General features: G+C 38.6%; 1 pseudogene; it reads right to left on the minus strand.

The window, feature by feature from the left end:
- The window catches only part of LOC109029170 (liprin-beta-1-like), a 100,698-nt pseudogene that overhangs the window by 3,690 nt on the left and 80,280 nt on the right, over positions 1–16,728 (minus strand).

Here is a 16,728-nt window from a genome sequence, read left to right on the forward strand (position 1 = left end):
CCGTCTTTTCCCACCCTTTCTTCTTTCCCCATTCCTTAAGGTCCACCTCTATCAGGGCTTGGTCTGTGAGGTCTTCCTTGAACTCATTGTTTGCTATATGCCAGCGACAGTATCTACATGAACCTTCATTACAGCAGGCATTACTCTGAAAGCACTAAGGTTAGACTTGACTGCATACATGTCTCTCTCTTCTAATAGACTCTGCATTCTTTGCAAGTAGATTTGCCTTGGCATGTGACATACAGTGGGTGATAACTAAATGTCTGCTGAATGGAAGAATGACGATAGGTGTTCAATAAACACTAGTTGAATACAAGATGACTGCAGGTTTGGTTTTGATCTGCCCTTCTTGCTTCTCAGTGGGTCTTTATTTATGTGTCCTCTATAATCTGGTATGCACGCCATGGTTGACCTCTATCTAGACTGGCTCCTTTTTCCTCCTGTACTCTCTCTTCCCACTATGTTTAGGAGGTGATCTCAGAACCTTTGTCAGCACCATGCTCTAACCAACTGAGCTAACCGACCGCCTGATCTCAGAGCCTTTGTAATGGACAATAGTTAAGGCCATCTCGTGTGAGCTCCCTTAGATGCTTTCTTCCTCAGTGCGTAATAGTATAATATATATTACCTCTTATTTCTTTCCTTTCTTTCGTCCTGCAGGCTTGGGAGAACTGATTCTTAACTCCTTCCTGAAAGCTCATCATTCCACTTCTACTTTGGAACCTTGATTTCCTGTTTTGCTGGGACCTGTAATCACCATTTCTACTTATCATTTTCCATTTCTTCCTTTTAATGAGCTTTCTTCCATTTTCCTTTACAACAACTATCCCAAGGTTTTGTACCCAACACTCCACTCATCTCCCACTCCTCCCTCTCAGATCAATCCGTCTTTCATAACCCATTTCTACCTCCTCCTCTTTACATGGTGCCATTCTCCTTTCCCCATCTATGGGCTGACCTTCTGGGTCTTGTCTTAAACTGTGCTCTTTAGTGTTTCATCATATTCTGCCTCAGGTAGATGACTAATAATTTTATGTGAGTTGGTCACTCAGCCTAAGTTTCTCAGTGCAAAACCATCTTACGTTTCTTTTGATTCTTCCATGGTGCTTATAAAATCCTGAGCATGTAATTTAAAATGTATTTAAGTATAAACTCTTGTTGAGTCAATCTGACTTTCAAAGCATGGAAGAGCAGCCAAAGTCACTTTACCTATCTACTTTAGCTCATGGTGCAACCTTTGATTGACCACATTCAATTCAGCTAAGTCAAAATTGGAATCAACGTGGGGATTTCAACAGTACAGTATCCAACCAATAGTGTGTATGCAGAATCAGGGAGGGAGATCTAACTCAACTATAACATTGGTACTTTGATTTAATTAATGAACTTATGGCCTCTGCCAGGTTTTCCTGGCATGATAGGGAGAAGCACATCTAAAAAGCTTTATCTGTCATAGAATTACAGAATCTTAGAGCTAGCCAGGAACCTCACCTGGAAAATGAATTCCCTGACTCTACATGGCAGGTGCTACACATAACATCAGAATACCATCTACTTTTCCCTTCACCATCTAAGTGGAAAGCCTTATTTTTATATCAACTTCCTTTTAATTATCAAGTATTACAATCAAGCATAAAGATGTAATAAATGTTAACATCTTTCCTTTGTGTAGGTTTAAAAAGTTTTTTATTACAGAAAATTTCAAATAGATTTAAAGTAGAGAAATGAGCACAATGAAACCCCATGTACCCGCCACCCCATTTCAATAGTTATTAATTTATGGAAGGTAGGAGTCTCACCTGCTGCTTTTACTTATAACATCATGCTGTGTTTTCCTTTGATTTTTGGGGTTCTGTTGGTTTGCATTGGTCTACAGTTGTCTTTCCTGTTTCCCCTTTGTTTCGCTTTGTTCTTTCCTGAGCTCTGCTGTCCTGTCTAAATCCAAAATCAACATACAAGCAGTGATTTGACACAATCATGCTTATTTATTTTATAAAACAGAAGGTAATTTTGAGTGCAAGATTCCCAATTCAGAATGGTAAGTACCTAAATTAAAATGGGGAAAAGAAAACAGCCCTCTTTTTAAGGACAACAAAAGTTAAAACATAGCTGGATTAGTAATACTACATATACACAAATACATGCACACATCACATTCCAGCCAGTCATTATTATACTTATTTTTAAAACTAGTTATTAAAAGTATCGCACAGTCTTGATTTCATAATCCTGTTTTTAAACATTCAGTATCAAGAAAGGAAAAGTAAGGCTCAGTCCACGAAATCTCCTTTAAGTAAACATTATCTCTAGTTACCAAAATAAATAATTACTATGACAGCATTTTGTACTCAGAATTATACCTCTGCCACGCATGCAAACATTTCCTGCATGCCTGCTCACCACTAGACTCTAAACTATGAGGAGAGATTGAGATAAGACTTGAATCCTTCAGCCAGGAAGAGGACAGTCATATTGCATTTGAGTTCGATACCATAATAAGGCATCTTACACCACTACCGTCCGAAGAGTAAAAGAACATGACATCAGTGATGCTGGAAACCAAGCAACCAGGCAGTGGCAGTACTCCGCTCCCCTGTCCTCTCACTGGGTGTGGTGGAATGAGGGCATGAGCTTCGCAGTGGGCAAGCGGGGAGTACATGTTTAGACTATAGTATTACCCTAGTCATAGGTACACACCTAAGTCCCCTGAATTTGGAGAGGACAGAGAAAAAAGAAGGTCCCAGTGTCCCTAGAAGCAAAGCCCCAGCTCCTATCCCAGTACAGCAGCAACTTCATTCACTGAATATCTTCATTCACTCATTTATTCAATATTTGTTGAAAGCCAGCAATGTGTGACAGGATACAAAGATCTAGAGAAGGAATCTCTCTTCCACTTTGGGAAGGATAACATGAGACCAAGAAAAAGTCCCTATTGTTCTTGTCACTTTTTCTTTCTTAACTCACTTTCCTAAAGGAACAGGGAAACCTCTTTCCATTCAATCCTAACAAATACCAGTGGCCTAGGATTCCATGAAAAGCACATCTTTTACCTCTGTAAACTAAGAATTCTGCCGATTTGGTCAATTTGTTTTTCTGTGTCTGTGAACACTTTCCATGGGAGTTTACTTGAAGCCTAAGGGGAAAACTGCCTTAATTTTAGCTAGGATGTCTCAGTGAGGCACCGCATAATTCAAGATAATCGTGATCACATACTGGATACAATCTTAAGATGTACCTGGTTTGCCAAGGCCTGAGAAAATATTTCCTGGAGGCACAGATGAAAAGCAAAGCTGGTCAGAAAGCAGCAGGGATCGGAGGGTGGTAGGACGGGGACTGCTTCATGGGACTGGTAGTCGGGGACGCAGGGAGAACAGCCAGCACCCCTGCAGAGAGCATGTCCCATGGCTGAACTCTTTTAAGTTATGAGTATTTTTATTTTTATGGTAACTTTTAAAAATATACATTTGGGATTAATATTATCTCACTTTTAATGTAAAAATAAGAGAGAAGTATATTATGATGATTTAACAGGTCAGAAGCCAGTCCAGAACATCTCATTTCCCCTGTTTACACTCTATCTATCTCATAGGTGATGATGCCTGCTTTGGTGTTACTACCATTAGTATTCACCATTAGTATTTCACTCACTTTTTTGAAAATTGTATTCTTGTAATTTCTGCTGACTTTGAGATGGCCTCATAATTAAAACTGCCAAATAGTCAGACACTTTCGGGATTTCACTACCTGATCCCCTGCTGACATGGATCAAGGTCATGATCCTCAGTTAAAAAAACATTATAAGAATGTTCTAGGGCAACTCATCAAGTTAGACCTAAAGTAAATAACTACTTGCTTAACTCAAACAATTAGACATATTTTTACATTTGCTTTCTTACATCGGAGCTTCATAAAGCAAGTAATTCTCCATTTTTAATATCTGTGTTCACACATTATAATATCTCACAATCAAAACAGAAAATTCAGCCTCAGTAATTAAACAAATATGTCATAGTCTACAGTTTTTTTTAACCACAGGAGACACACTTCTGAATTTTAAAAGAAATTTGCTCATTTCCAGAAGCCTAGAGCTACACTAATAAATTCATTCTTATAGATTTAATGTCCCTTCACGGTAACAGGCTACTAGTGTTGGTATTTTATCACATTCAGTGTCTGATCATATGAAACAAACAGGCAGGAGCAATTAGTAGTAAAGAAATAACTGCATCCTAGAAGAAACCAGGGGATCTCCCTGGCCCAGGCAAAATGATAATTTGAACTGCAAATGCCCAGTTGCACTAATGAAAAGGTTAGTATCCATCTTAAAGTACAGGGCCTCTCAAGTTGGCCATCATTAAACATGAATGGAACCATAATTATATATCTGTTATTATTAACAGATACGTAATAATTTCTAAAAATTTTTGAATTTAAGTTTTTCTAAAATATTCCAGAAGCTTCTCTTCAGTCTGAGAAACGTTTGCACTCTTTTGTCACAAGAAATGAACTATGTATGGGTAGTTTGTAACTTTATTCCCCTTGTAACTGGATCTAATTCTCTTTCCCTCATTGCAAAGGGATGCTGTTAAACATTTTCCCTCTATTCTCTCCGCTCTACTCTTCAGTATTACCTTTCTGAATAGCCTTTTTTCCAGGTGTATTCATAAGCCCTCAGCATACATTAGTTCATAGGATCCTTACAATCCTAAGTGGCAGTAATAATCATCCCCATTTTACAGATGACAAAACCAAGACACAGAGCTTCAGACATTTTCACAAGGTCATACAAGCTTTGAAGAGTTAGGGCCAACGTTAAAATTCAGGTCTGCTGTCACTACAGACTGCATTTGAAACTGCGCAGATACAATCCTGCCTTATCATTCACTGCTTTCTTTTTTAAAACATCATAATCTCTTTTATTTGGGCAGTTTTCCCATGTTCAGTATGAAGAGGGAATTTGCTAGGATTCTGTGTTCCTTAAATTCTAAGATGCCATCAACTTTAATTTTTTATTTTGTTAAAATATATATGTAAAATTTACCATCTTAACCATTTTAAAGTGTATAGTTCAGTGGTAGTAAGCACATTTAGATTGTTTTGCAGCCATCACCATCGTCCATGTAAATAACTCTTTTCATCTTGCAAAACTGAAATTCTATGCACAATAAGTATTATCTTCCCATTCCCTGCTCCCCTCAGCTCCTGGCAGTTACCAATCTATTTTCTGTCTCTAAAATTTGACTATTCTAAGTATCTTATTAATAAAAAAAGGAAAGAAGGGAGAGAGGAAGGGAGGATGGATCTGAGCTAAAATGTATACACATCCCCATTTTAAGATCATAAAACACAGCCCAACTTCTGAAATATTAAACTGGAAAAATCTAATATTATCAGCAAATCACTAAATTATAAGCATATAATCTTCTACTTGTTGGATTCCCAATGCTGGCCCAAGTTCCTTTTTGGTTCTAAAATAAAGTCTATCATGGTAGGTGTGTGGTGACAACTCAATTTCACACCTATGCTTTTATGGTTCCAAACAGCCAGTCCTGCTCTTTTTGCCTTTTGCTGTTTTTCTTCTTTCATCCTGTCATTCTCTGTGTGCTTGAGAAAACACACTTAATTTGGAAGGTTGGCGTCAAGGTGAGGAATTCATATAGATAAGTTAGATAGATATAAATAAATTTAGCAACAGCAACAAAAGTCCCTTATCTCTCTGGATCTACATCTAGTTTATTTTGTTATTGTTACTTTTAGGATAAAAACCGAATCTTCATTAGTTCTGTAAAATATTTGTCATTTTGTGGATTCTCAAAGTTAAAATGTCAAATAGTAAGAGAGAAAGCAACTGAAAACACAGATCAACAAGCCATTACCCATCCAAGGAATAAATTTAAAACAACTTCCATTCATTCAAACATGCAATCCACTTTATCATTCATGGAGCATCATTCATTACAAATATAACTACTGAGCCAGGCATTCTTCTAAGCACCAGGGATACAGTAAATTTTTAAAAATAATGGCAAAAATTGGATTCATGATGCTTACATTCCAGTTGAAAAGACAGAAAATAAACGATATAAACATTACAAATACATTGCACTAAGAAAGTGGTGAGTGCTAAGAACAAAATAAAGCAGGGAGATGTACGACAAAGAATAAATGGGTATAATTTTAGTTAGGGTGGTGATACAAGGCCTAACTGAGATCACAACTTTTGAGTAAATACCAGAAGAATGTGAGGGAGCTAGCCATGCAAATAGCTAGGGAAAGAGCTTTCCAGGCAGAGTGAAAAGCTAGTGCCTGGAAAAGCCAGTGCAAAGGCTCTGAGGCCAGTGTACCTGGCATGTTTAAGAATCAGTGAAAAAGCCACTGTGCTTGGCGTGGAGCGAATAAGGAGACGTGTGACAAGAGATGAAGTCAGAAAGTCATGGGGAGCAAATCCTACGAGGCCTTGCAGCCCACAGTAAGCACTGTGGTTTTTACTCTGAGTAAGATGTGATGCCATTGGTAGTTTTTGAAAAAAGGAGTGAGTGTCATGATCTAACTTATATTCAGATGTAACCATCATTACTTTTTATCATTTCTGGAAATACTTTCACAGAACAGATTAAGCACATGTTAATGGACATGTTTTAGACACATGTCAAAAACTGAACTACAGGTACGCTTAGGCTACTATTGCCATTGGTGGCCTCTGGGTGTGGGATAGAAATACGTTCTTCTAACAATAGTAAATTCCTTTTTCACTGCATGCTAAATGGTCAGAAGAACATGGAGTAAAGAAGGGGTGAGATAGGACATTGAAATAGACTAAGGAATATGTCAGGAAACACCAAGTACAGAGCATGAAGCAATCCCCAAAGAAATCAGCAAACCTGGACCCTTAAATCTCTGGAGGAGAAATCTGTAGAGCAAATATAAAGTATAATAGTAAGGCATTATGTGTTTTAACAAGTAAAATAACTCCAGTTTGTGTAGCTGCACCCCCACTAAAGGACAGATTGTACTATTCGCTCTCAGAAACGCGGAGGTAAACCAGGTGGGAACACAGAGAATTCAGCACAGGACTGGCTGGCAGCTCTAATATTTGCGTCACATCATATGAAAATGTTTTAGCTGTAGGATGTACTCTTAAGGTTCCCAAAGCAAGCAGTTTTCATGTCTACCACAGATCCAAAAGTAGATCACGATTCTTTCATACGATTCTCATTAGTTTTTATATAAACACAGTTAACTCATAAGCATATTAGTGCATCTTACTGAAAACTGAATATCCTTTAAGCACAAAATATCTCCTTTCCTCTGTCCTCCACTGAATCTGTTTTTGTGACACTATTTAGATTTTATGTGTCCATCACAGATTAAAAGCATGGTATTTACCACTGTATCGAGACAAAGGGTAGCTCTGCCACATCATCAATTTTTGAGAAGGATGCCTAGAAAGAGGCCTCGTTGTTTAGTGAGTAACACCATTAACCCATTTATGCTGGAGGTTGCTAATTTTTTGTGAAAAATCAGAACTGGGCGATGACATTGAGCAGTAGGATATAAGTAACTCCCACAAGCTTAGCGTTCCAATAATGGAACACTACGCATAAATGGGTTAAAGGCCCAATTCCCCAATTTAATTCAAGAACTGGAACTGAAATGATTGAAATAAACCACCAGATGGCACTTCAGGTCAAATACTTAACCCCTGTGGCTTTTGAATGTCTTTCATTATGCTTTCCATTTAGAATTGCTATTGAGTCCTTTATAGTGAATAACCCAATATGACTGAGAAATCATCAATTATGTGCAAGATTCTTTCCCTTAAAGGACTATTTGATTTAAGCCACAGTAGGTCATTCAGGCACAATCTAAAAGCCAGTCTGTTTTTATGGGCAGAATCAGGTGACCTGTTGTTGGTATTTACAAAATGTACACTAATAGCACTTTTTAAAAAGTTATTCTTAGAGTCGAAAGAAAATTAAGATATCTTAAGGAATAAAATAGAGCACATCTGTCGCCCTATACTTTTTTTTGTTCTAATCAGCTATTCTATGTTCTAAATTTTGGAATAAGCAACAAAAGATTCATAATACAGAATTTGTAACAGGCAGACACCTACCATTTGACTTTGAAACCATTCAATTAGCATTTCTACTGTTGAATCTGGGAACTGGCAGCTCAAGTCTTCTTTCTCATCTGTTTCCATCATCTCTAATAATCCACGCAGGTCTTCCATAAGGTGCAGGGCTCACAAACTTCCCATGGATGGAGAGGTGGGAGATTGGCAACCAAAAATCCCACTGGAATATTCCAGGGCCTTAGAACCTAAGTTGAACAAAATCACAGAGAAAGCAATGGAATTTATGTTATATAAAACACCAAAGGGGAAGGTGGTAAACCTAGTCACAGTAAGGAACAATCAAAAGAAACAGAAAAAATAAAATTCAATCACATAAATCTCTCCAAGTCAGATTTACATGGTGTAAAAATTAAAACCATGTAGTTGATGGTAAATATCCATGGTCCAGTTCCTAACAAGGAGGCCAATCATGGGGTATAGAAAGAAGAAGAGCTGGGTGGGCTTTGGTGTGAGGTGTGCTGGCCTCGTGGAGATCATGAATAAGAAAGCGGCAGATCAGAAAATACAAATATTAGAGCTGGTCCATTCCGGACCAATACTGGAAATTCTGGCTTAGAAAAACTGTGGATGAAGGGTTATGAAATGAACTCAGATAAAGCCTATTAGAGTAAATTCCAAGGAAAGATAATGAGCTCAATGTGTTAAATGATTATACTGATGTGCCTATAGGACATTTCCAGAGAGATATCTGGTTAGAAATTAGAGATAGGGACTGGAAGCTTAGCAAAGAATTAGGAAGGTAAATAAATGTGAATAAGTTGGGTGCAGTGGCACGTGCCTGTAATCGCAGGTACTTGAGGTTGGAAGATTGCTTGAGCACAGCATTTCAAGGCTGCACTATGCATGTTATTCACAGGCAATCATGCCTGTAAATAGCCACTGCACTCCAGCTTGAGAAACAGAGCAAGACCTACTCTCTTCAAAAAAAAACAGACATGAGAGTCATTGGTGGAAAGTGAATTTTGAATTCAAGGAAACAGATCAGAACATTCATGTTCACTGGATAGAGAAATGTCTCTCAAAGTATGGTCCACAGACCACCTACACCAGAATCACCTGAGATGCAGATTCTTTTTCCTTGATTAGAAATCTAGGATGGAACTGGAATTTTTGATATTTTAAAATAATGTTTGAGAATAATGCTGGTAGAAAATGGAGAAGAGGAACAAAGATGAAATTACAGGGAAGCAAAAGGCATAGGGCTAAAAACTGAAAATAAAGTGAAAAGATAATATGAAAGTTGTAGTGAAAAAGCCAAATGAGCAGAGTAAATGTTGTGATTCTGTCTTTCACAGGATGCAGATCACCTGCTATGATACCATCCATCTGCTCCAACGTTGCAGCCAATATATCACTTGCATCACTCATCATTTTCTTATTTGTCAGGGGCAAATTCCAACCCAGATCTGAAAAAAAATGATGTTATCATTACATCCATTAATGACATAGGCTTGCTAGTGGGTTTCCTAATTCACCTTCAAATGATAACTGTGCTGTGTAGTCAAATATGGAGCAAAAACTTCAGTAGTGGAGTAGCAAGCTGTGGCCAATCACCTATTGTAGCACAAGACCACATGCGATACCTATATCAATTAATAAAGAAGATTCCATTCTTGCACTTGAGGTGTTTAAAATCCACTAGCATGGTTTCCATGCTGTTCTCTAGAACTCTAGACCTCTGTAAAGGGCAACAGGGATGGCCATGGAAGCTTGCTGAGGGCCGTGACAAGCACTGGCCAGACAAGACTCCTTTCTCCCTTTACCAGCCTCACCCAATCTCTGTTCTCTTTTGTTTTTTTTTTCTTTCTGTATAAGGGCTTAAGACTTGTCTAAGAAAAGGATTCACTAACACATATACTAAATGTACATATACACACACACAAACACACACATACACCCCTGCTGATACTAAACATTTTGTAGTGGAGCCATAGCTATCACATACTGAGTGCCTATAGTGTTTCCTACACATTTACATAAATTATCCATAATCCTTAGTCAACAGCTCTATAAAATGTGTAAATTCATCTCCATTTTATAAATGGGGATCAAAGATGTTTGATTTTTGCATGAAAACACAGGAAAGTAAATATAGCCAAATTCAGTTTCTAACCTGGGTCTGTCTGACTTCCACTATAATACATAATTTCTGTTTACCTGATCCTATGTGAAGACGAATTGAGGCTGAAATTATGTCACAATCTACACATTGGTTTACTGTTAAAAACTATACTGAGATAATGCTTGCAAAAAATTTGGTCATTGACAGGAAAAAGTCAAGATAATGTGATTTTCAACATTCACTAATGCATTTCAGGTACCAGACTAAGCACCAGAATAAAGCTCTTACTATGTTATATATACTGTGATAGAGCAAACACCTGGGGAATAAAGGGCACATGCTGTTTCACAGAAACTTTTGCCCTCTGTTTCTAAGCAGCCAAATCTCACCACTTTATTTTCACAAATATGTTTATAGTTCTCGTACGAGCTTCTTGGATGAGTTTCCGATTATGCATTCATTCTAACATAATGCCATATAATTGTTGTAAAATATTATTTTGATTTAAAGTCATTTCACCTAAGGATTTTCCAGAACTTTACTGACTTCCAAAGGTGAAAAATATCACCACCATTTATTGTGGAAATACTACAGCATGAAAATACTCAATTTATGTGTCTACAGTTACCCAGAAAACAAGGAATCAACAAGTTAGGTTATGAACCTAGGTCATTCTAAAAAATTTACTCACACACTCAGCCAGTGCACCATCCAAAGAAGTAGGACACACATTTAATAACCACACTCCAGTATGGGAAACTCAAAACATGAAAACTGAGAGCATAAAGGATCAAGCTGAATTACATAATTAAGGGGCTTGCATTCTCTTTCATTTAAAAAGTATTTTGCAGTTCCGTTCCAAGAAGGCAGAATAGGAACAGCTCTGTCTGCAGCTCCCAGCATGATCAATGCAGAAGACGGGTGATTTCTGCATTTCCAACTAAGGTACCTGGTTCATCTCATTGGGACTGGTTGGATAGTGGGTGCAGCCCATGGAGGGTGAGCCAAAGCAGGGCTGGGCATCGCCTCACCCGGGAAGTGCAAGGGGTCAGGGGATTTCCCTTTCCTAGCCAAGAGAAGCCATGACAGACTGTACCTGGAAAAACGGGACACTCTCGCACAAATACTGTGCTTTTCCCACGGTCTTAGCAACCAGTAGACCAGGAGATTCCCTCTCGTACCTGGATTGGTGGGTCCCATGCTCACGGAGCCTTGCTCACTGGCTAGCAGCAGTCTGAGATTGACCTGCAAGGCTGTAGCCTGGCTGGGGGAGGCGCGTCTGCCATTGCTGAGGCTTGAGTAGGTAAACAAAAGTAGCCAAGGGAAGCTTGAACTGGGCAGAGCCCACTGCAGCTCAGCAAGGCCTACTGCCTCTATAGACTACACCCCTGGGGGCAGGGCATAGCTGAACAAAAGGCAGCAGAAACTTCCAGAGACTTAAACGTCCCTGTCTGAAAGCTCTGAAGAGAGCAGGGGCTCTCCCAGCATGGTGCTTGAGCTCTGAGAATGGACAGACTGCCTCCTCAAGTGGGTCGCTGACCTCCATGTAGCCTAACTGGAAGACATCTCCCAGTAGGAGCTGACAGACACCTCATACAGATGGGTGCCCCTCTGGGATGAAGCTTCCAGAGGAAGGATCAGGTACCAATATTTGCTGTTCTGCAATAATTGCAGTTCTGCACCCTCTGCTGGTGATACCCAGGCAAACAGGGTCTGGAGTGGACCTCCAGCAAACTCCAACAGACCTGCAGCTGAGGGACCTGACTCTTAGAAGGAAAACTAACAAACACAAAGGAATAGCATCAACATCAACAAAAAGGACATCTACACAAAAACACCATCTGTAGGTCACCAACATGAAAGACCAAAGGTAGATAAAACCACAAAGATGGGGAGAAACCAGAGCAGAAAAGCTGAAAATTCTAAAAACCAGAGCACCTCTTCTCCTCCAAAGGATCATAGCTCCTCGCCAGCAACAGAACAAAGAATGACTTTGATGAGTTGACAGAAATAGACTTCAGAAGGCTGGTAATAACAAACTTCTTTGAGCTAAAGGAACATGTTCTAACCCATCACAAAGAAGGTAAAAACCTTGAAAAAAGGTTAGACAAATGGCTAACTAGAATAAGGAGTGTAGGGAAGACCTTAAATGACCTGAAGGAGCTGAAAACCATGGCATGAGAACTTCGTGATGGATGCATAAGCTTCAATAGCCAATTCCATCAAGTGGAAGGAAGGGTATCAGTGATTAAAGATCAAATTAATGAAATAAAGCGAGAAGACAAGTTTAGAGTTTTTTTCTCTAAAAACTCTAAAGTAAAAAGAAACGAACAAAGTAAAAAGAAACGGAAAAGAAACTCTAAAGTAAAAAGAAACAAACAAAGCCTCCAAGAAATATGGGACTATGTGAAAAGACCAAATCTACGTTTGATTGGTGTACCTGAAAGTGATGGGGAGAATGGAACCAAGTTGGAAAACACTCTGCAGGATACTATCCAGAAGAATTTCCCCAACCTAGCAAGGCAGGCCAACATTCAAATTCAGGAAATACAGAGAACGCCACAAAAATACTCCTCGAGAAGAGCAACTCCAAGACACATAATTGTCAGATTCACCAAAGTTGAAATGAAGGAAAAAATGTTAAGGGCAGCCAGAGAGAAAGGTTGGGTTACCCACAAAGGGAAGCCCATCAGACTAACAGCTGATCTCTTGGCAGAAACCCTACAAGCCAGAAGAGGGTGGGGGCCAATATTCAACATTCTTAAAGAAAAGAATTTTCAACCCAGAATTTCATATCCAGCCAAACTAAGCTTCATAAGTGAAGGAAAAATAAAATCCTTTACAGACAAGCAAATGCTGAGAGATTTCGTCACCACCAGGCCTGCCTTACAAGAGCTCCTGAAGGAAGCACTAAACATGGAAAAGAACAACCAGTACCAGCCACTACAAAAGCATGCCAAATTATAAAGACCATCAATGCTAGGAAGAAACTGCATCAATTAACGGGCAAAATAACCAGGGAACATCATAAGGACAGGGTCAAATTCTCACATAACAATATTAACCTTAAATGTAAATTGGCTAAATGCCCCAATTAGAAGACACAGACTGGCAAACTGGATAATGAGTCAAGACCCATCAGGGTGCTGTATTCAGGAGACCCATCTCACGTGCAGAGACACACATAGGCTCAAAATAAAGGGAGGGAGGAAGATCTACCAAGCAAATGGAAAGCAAAAAAAAAAACAGGGGTTGCAATCCTAGTCTCTGATAAAACAGACTTTAAACCTACAAAGATCAAAAGAGACAAAGAAGGCCATTACATAATGGTAAAAGGAACAACTCAACAAGAAGAGCTAACTATCCTAAATATATATGCACCCAACACAGGAGCACCCAGATTCATAAAGCAAGTTCTTAGAGACTTATAAAGAGACTTGAACTCCCACACAATAATAGTGGGAGACTTTAACACCCCACTGTCAACATTAGACAGATCAAGGAGACAGAAGGTTAAAAAGGATATGCAGGACTTCAGCTCTGCACCAAGAAGACCTAATAGACATCTACAGAACTCTCCACCACAAATCAACAGAATATACATTCTTCTGAGCACCACATTGCCCATATTCTAAAATTAATCACATAATTGGAAGTAAAGCACTCCTCAGCAAATGTAAAAGAACAGAAATCACAACAAACTGTCTCTCAGACCACAGTGCAATCAAACTAGAACTCAGGATTAAGAAACTCACTCAAAACTGCACAACTACAAGGAAGCTGAACAACTGGCTCCTGAATGACTACTGGGTAAATAACGAAATGAAGGCAGAAATGAAGATGTTCTTTGAAACCAATGAGAACAAAGACACAATGTACCAGAATCTCTGGGACACATTTAAAGCAGTGTGTAGAGGGAAATTTACAGCACTAAATGCCCAGAAGAGAAAGCAAGAAAGATCTAAAATTAACACTCTAACATCACAATTAAAAGAACTAGAGAAGCAAGAGAAAACAAATTCAAAAGCTAGCAGAAGGCAAGAAATAACTAAGAGCAGAGAAGAACCAAAGGAGATAAAGACATAAAAAACCCATCAAAAATCAATGAATCCAGGAGCTGGTTTTTTGAAAAGATCAACAAAATTGATAGACCACTAGCAAGACTAATAAAGAAGAAAAGAGAGAAGAATCAAATAGATGCAATAAAAAATGATAAAGGGGATATCACCACCGATCCCACTGAAATACAAACTACCATCAGAGAATGCTATAAACATCTCTACGCAAATAAACTAGAAAATCTAGAAGAAATGGATAAATTCCTCAACACATACACCCTCCCAAGACTAAACCAGGAAGAAGTTGAATCTCTGAATAGGCCAATAACAGGCTCTGAAATTGAGGCAATAATTAATAGCTTATCAACCAAAAAAAGTCCAGGACCAGATGGATTCACAGCCGAATTCTACCAGAGGTACACAGAAGAGCTGGTACCATTCCTTCTGAAACTATTTCAATCAATAGAAAAAGAGAGAGTCCTCCCTAACTCATTTTATGAGGCCAGCACCATCCTGATACCAAAGCCTGGCAGAAACACAACAAAAAAAAGAGAATTTTAGACCAATATCCCTGATGAACATTGATGCAAAAATCCTCAATAAAATACTGGCAAACCGAATCCAGCAGTGCATCAAAAAGCTTGTCCACCACTATCAAGTTGGCATCATCCCAGGGATGCAAGGCTGGTTCAACATATGCAAATCAATAAATGTAATCCATAACAAAAACAGAATCAACAACAAAAACCACATGATTATCTCAATAGATGCAGAAAAGGCCTTCGATAAAATTCAACAATGCTTCATGCTAAAAGTCTCAATAAACTAGATATTGATGGAACGTATCTCAAAATAATAAGAGCTATTAATGACAAACACACAGCCAATATCATACTGAATGGGCAAAAACTGGAAGCATTTCCTTTGAAAACTGGCAGAAGACAAGGACACCCTCTCTCACCACTCTTACTCAATATAGTGTTGGAAGTTCTGGCCAGAGCAATCAGGCAAGAGAAAGAAATAAAGGGTATTCAATTAGGAAAAGAGGAAGTCAAATTGTCCATGTTTGCAGATGACAGGATTGTATACTTAGAAAACCCCATCGTCTCAGCCCAAAATCTCCTTAAGCTGATAAGCAACTTCAGCAAAGTCTCAGGATACAAAATCAATGTGCAAAAATCACAAGCATTCCTATACACTAATAACAGACAGAGAGCCAAATCATGAGTGGACTCAGCATTTACAATTGCTAAAAAGAGAATAAAATACCTAGGAATTCAACTTACAAGGGATGTGAAGGACCTCTTCAAGAAGAACTACAAACCACTGCTCAATGAAATAAAAGAAGACACAAACAAATGGAAGAACATTCCATGCTCATGGATAGGAAGAATCAATATCATGAAAATGGACATACTGTCCAAGGTAATTTATAGATTCAATGTCATCCCCATCAAGCTACCAATGACTTTCTTCACAGAATTGGAAAAAAACTACTTTAAAGTTCATATGGAACCAAAAAAAGAGCCCGCATTGCCAAGACAATCCTAAGCAAAAAGAACAAAGCTGGAGACATCACTCTACCCGACTTCAAACTACTACAAGGCTACAGTAACCAAAACAGCATGGTACTGGTACCAAAACAGAGATATAGACCAATGGAACAGAACAGAGGCCTCAGAAATAACACCACACACATACAACCATCTGATCTTTGGCAAACCTGACAAAAACAAGAAATGGGGAAAGGATTCCCTATTTAATAAATGGTGCTGGGAAAACTGGCTAGCCATATGTAGGAAGCTGAAACTGGATCCCTTCCTTACACCTTATACAAAAATTAATTCAAGATGGATTAAAGACTTAAATGTTAGACCTAAAACCATAAAAACCCTAGAAGAAAACCTAGGCAATACTATTCAGGACATAGGCATGGGTAAGGACTTCATGACTAAAACACCAAAAGCAATGGCAACAAAAGCGAAAATAGGCAAATGGGATCTAATTAAACTAAAGAGCTGCTGCACAGCAAAAGAAACTACCATCAGAGTAAACAGGCAACCTACAAAAGGGAGAAAATTTTTGCAATCTACCCATCTGACAAAGGGCTAATATCCCGACTCTACAAAGAACTTAAACAAATTTACAAGAAAAAAAAAAACCCAATCAAAAAGTGAGCAAAGGATATGAACAGACACTTCTCAAAAGAAGACATTTATGCAGCCAACGGACACATGAAAAAACGCTCATCATTACTGATCAGAGAAATGCAAATCAAAACCACAATGAGATACCATCCCACACCAGTTAGAATGGCGATCACTAAAAAGTCAGGAAACAACAGACAATGGAGAGGATGTGGAGAAATAGGAATGCTTTTACACTATTGGTGGGAGTGTAAATTAGTTCAACCATTGTGGAAGACAGTGTGGCGATTCCTCAGGGATCTAGAACCAGAAATACTATTTGAC

Source organism: Gorilla gorilla, chromosome 10 (assembly GCF_029281585.2).
Source record: "Gorilla gorilla gorilla isolate KB3781 chromosome 10, NHGRI_mGorGor1-v2.1_pri, whole genome shotgun sequence".
Lineage (NCBI taxonomy): Eukaryota > Metazoa > Chordata > Mammalia > Primates > Hominidae > Gorilla > Gorilla gorilla.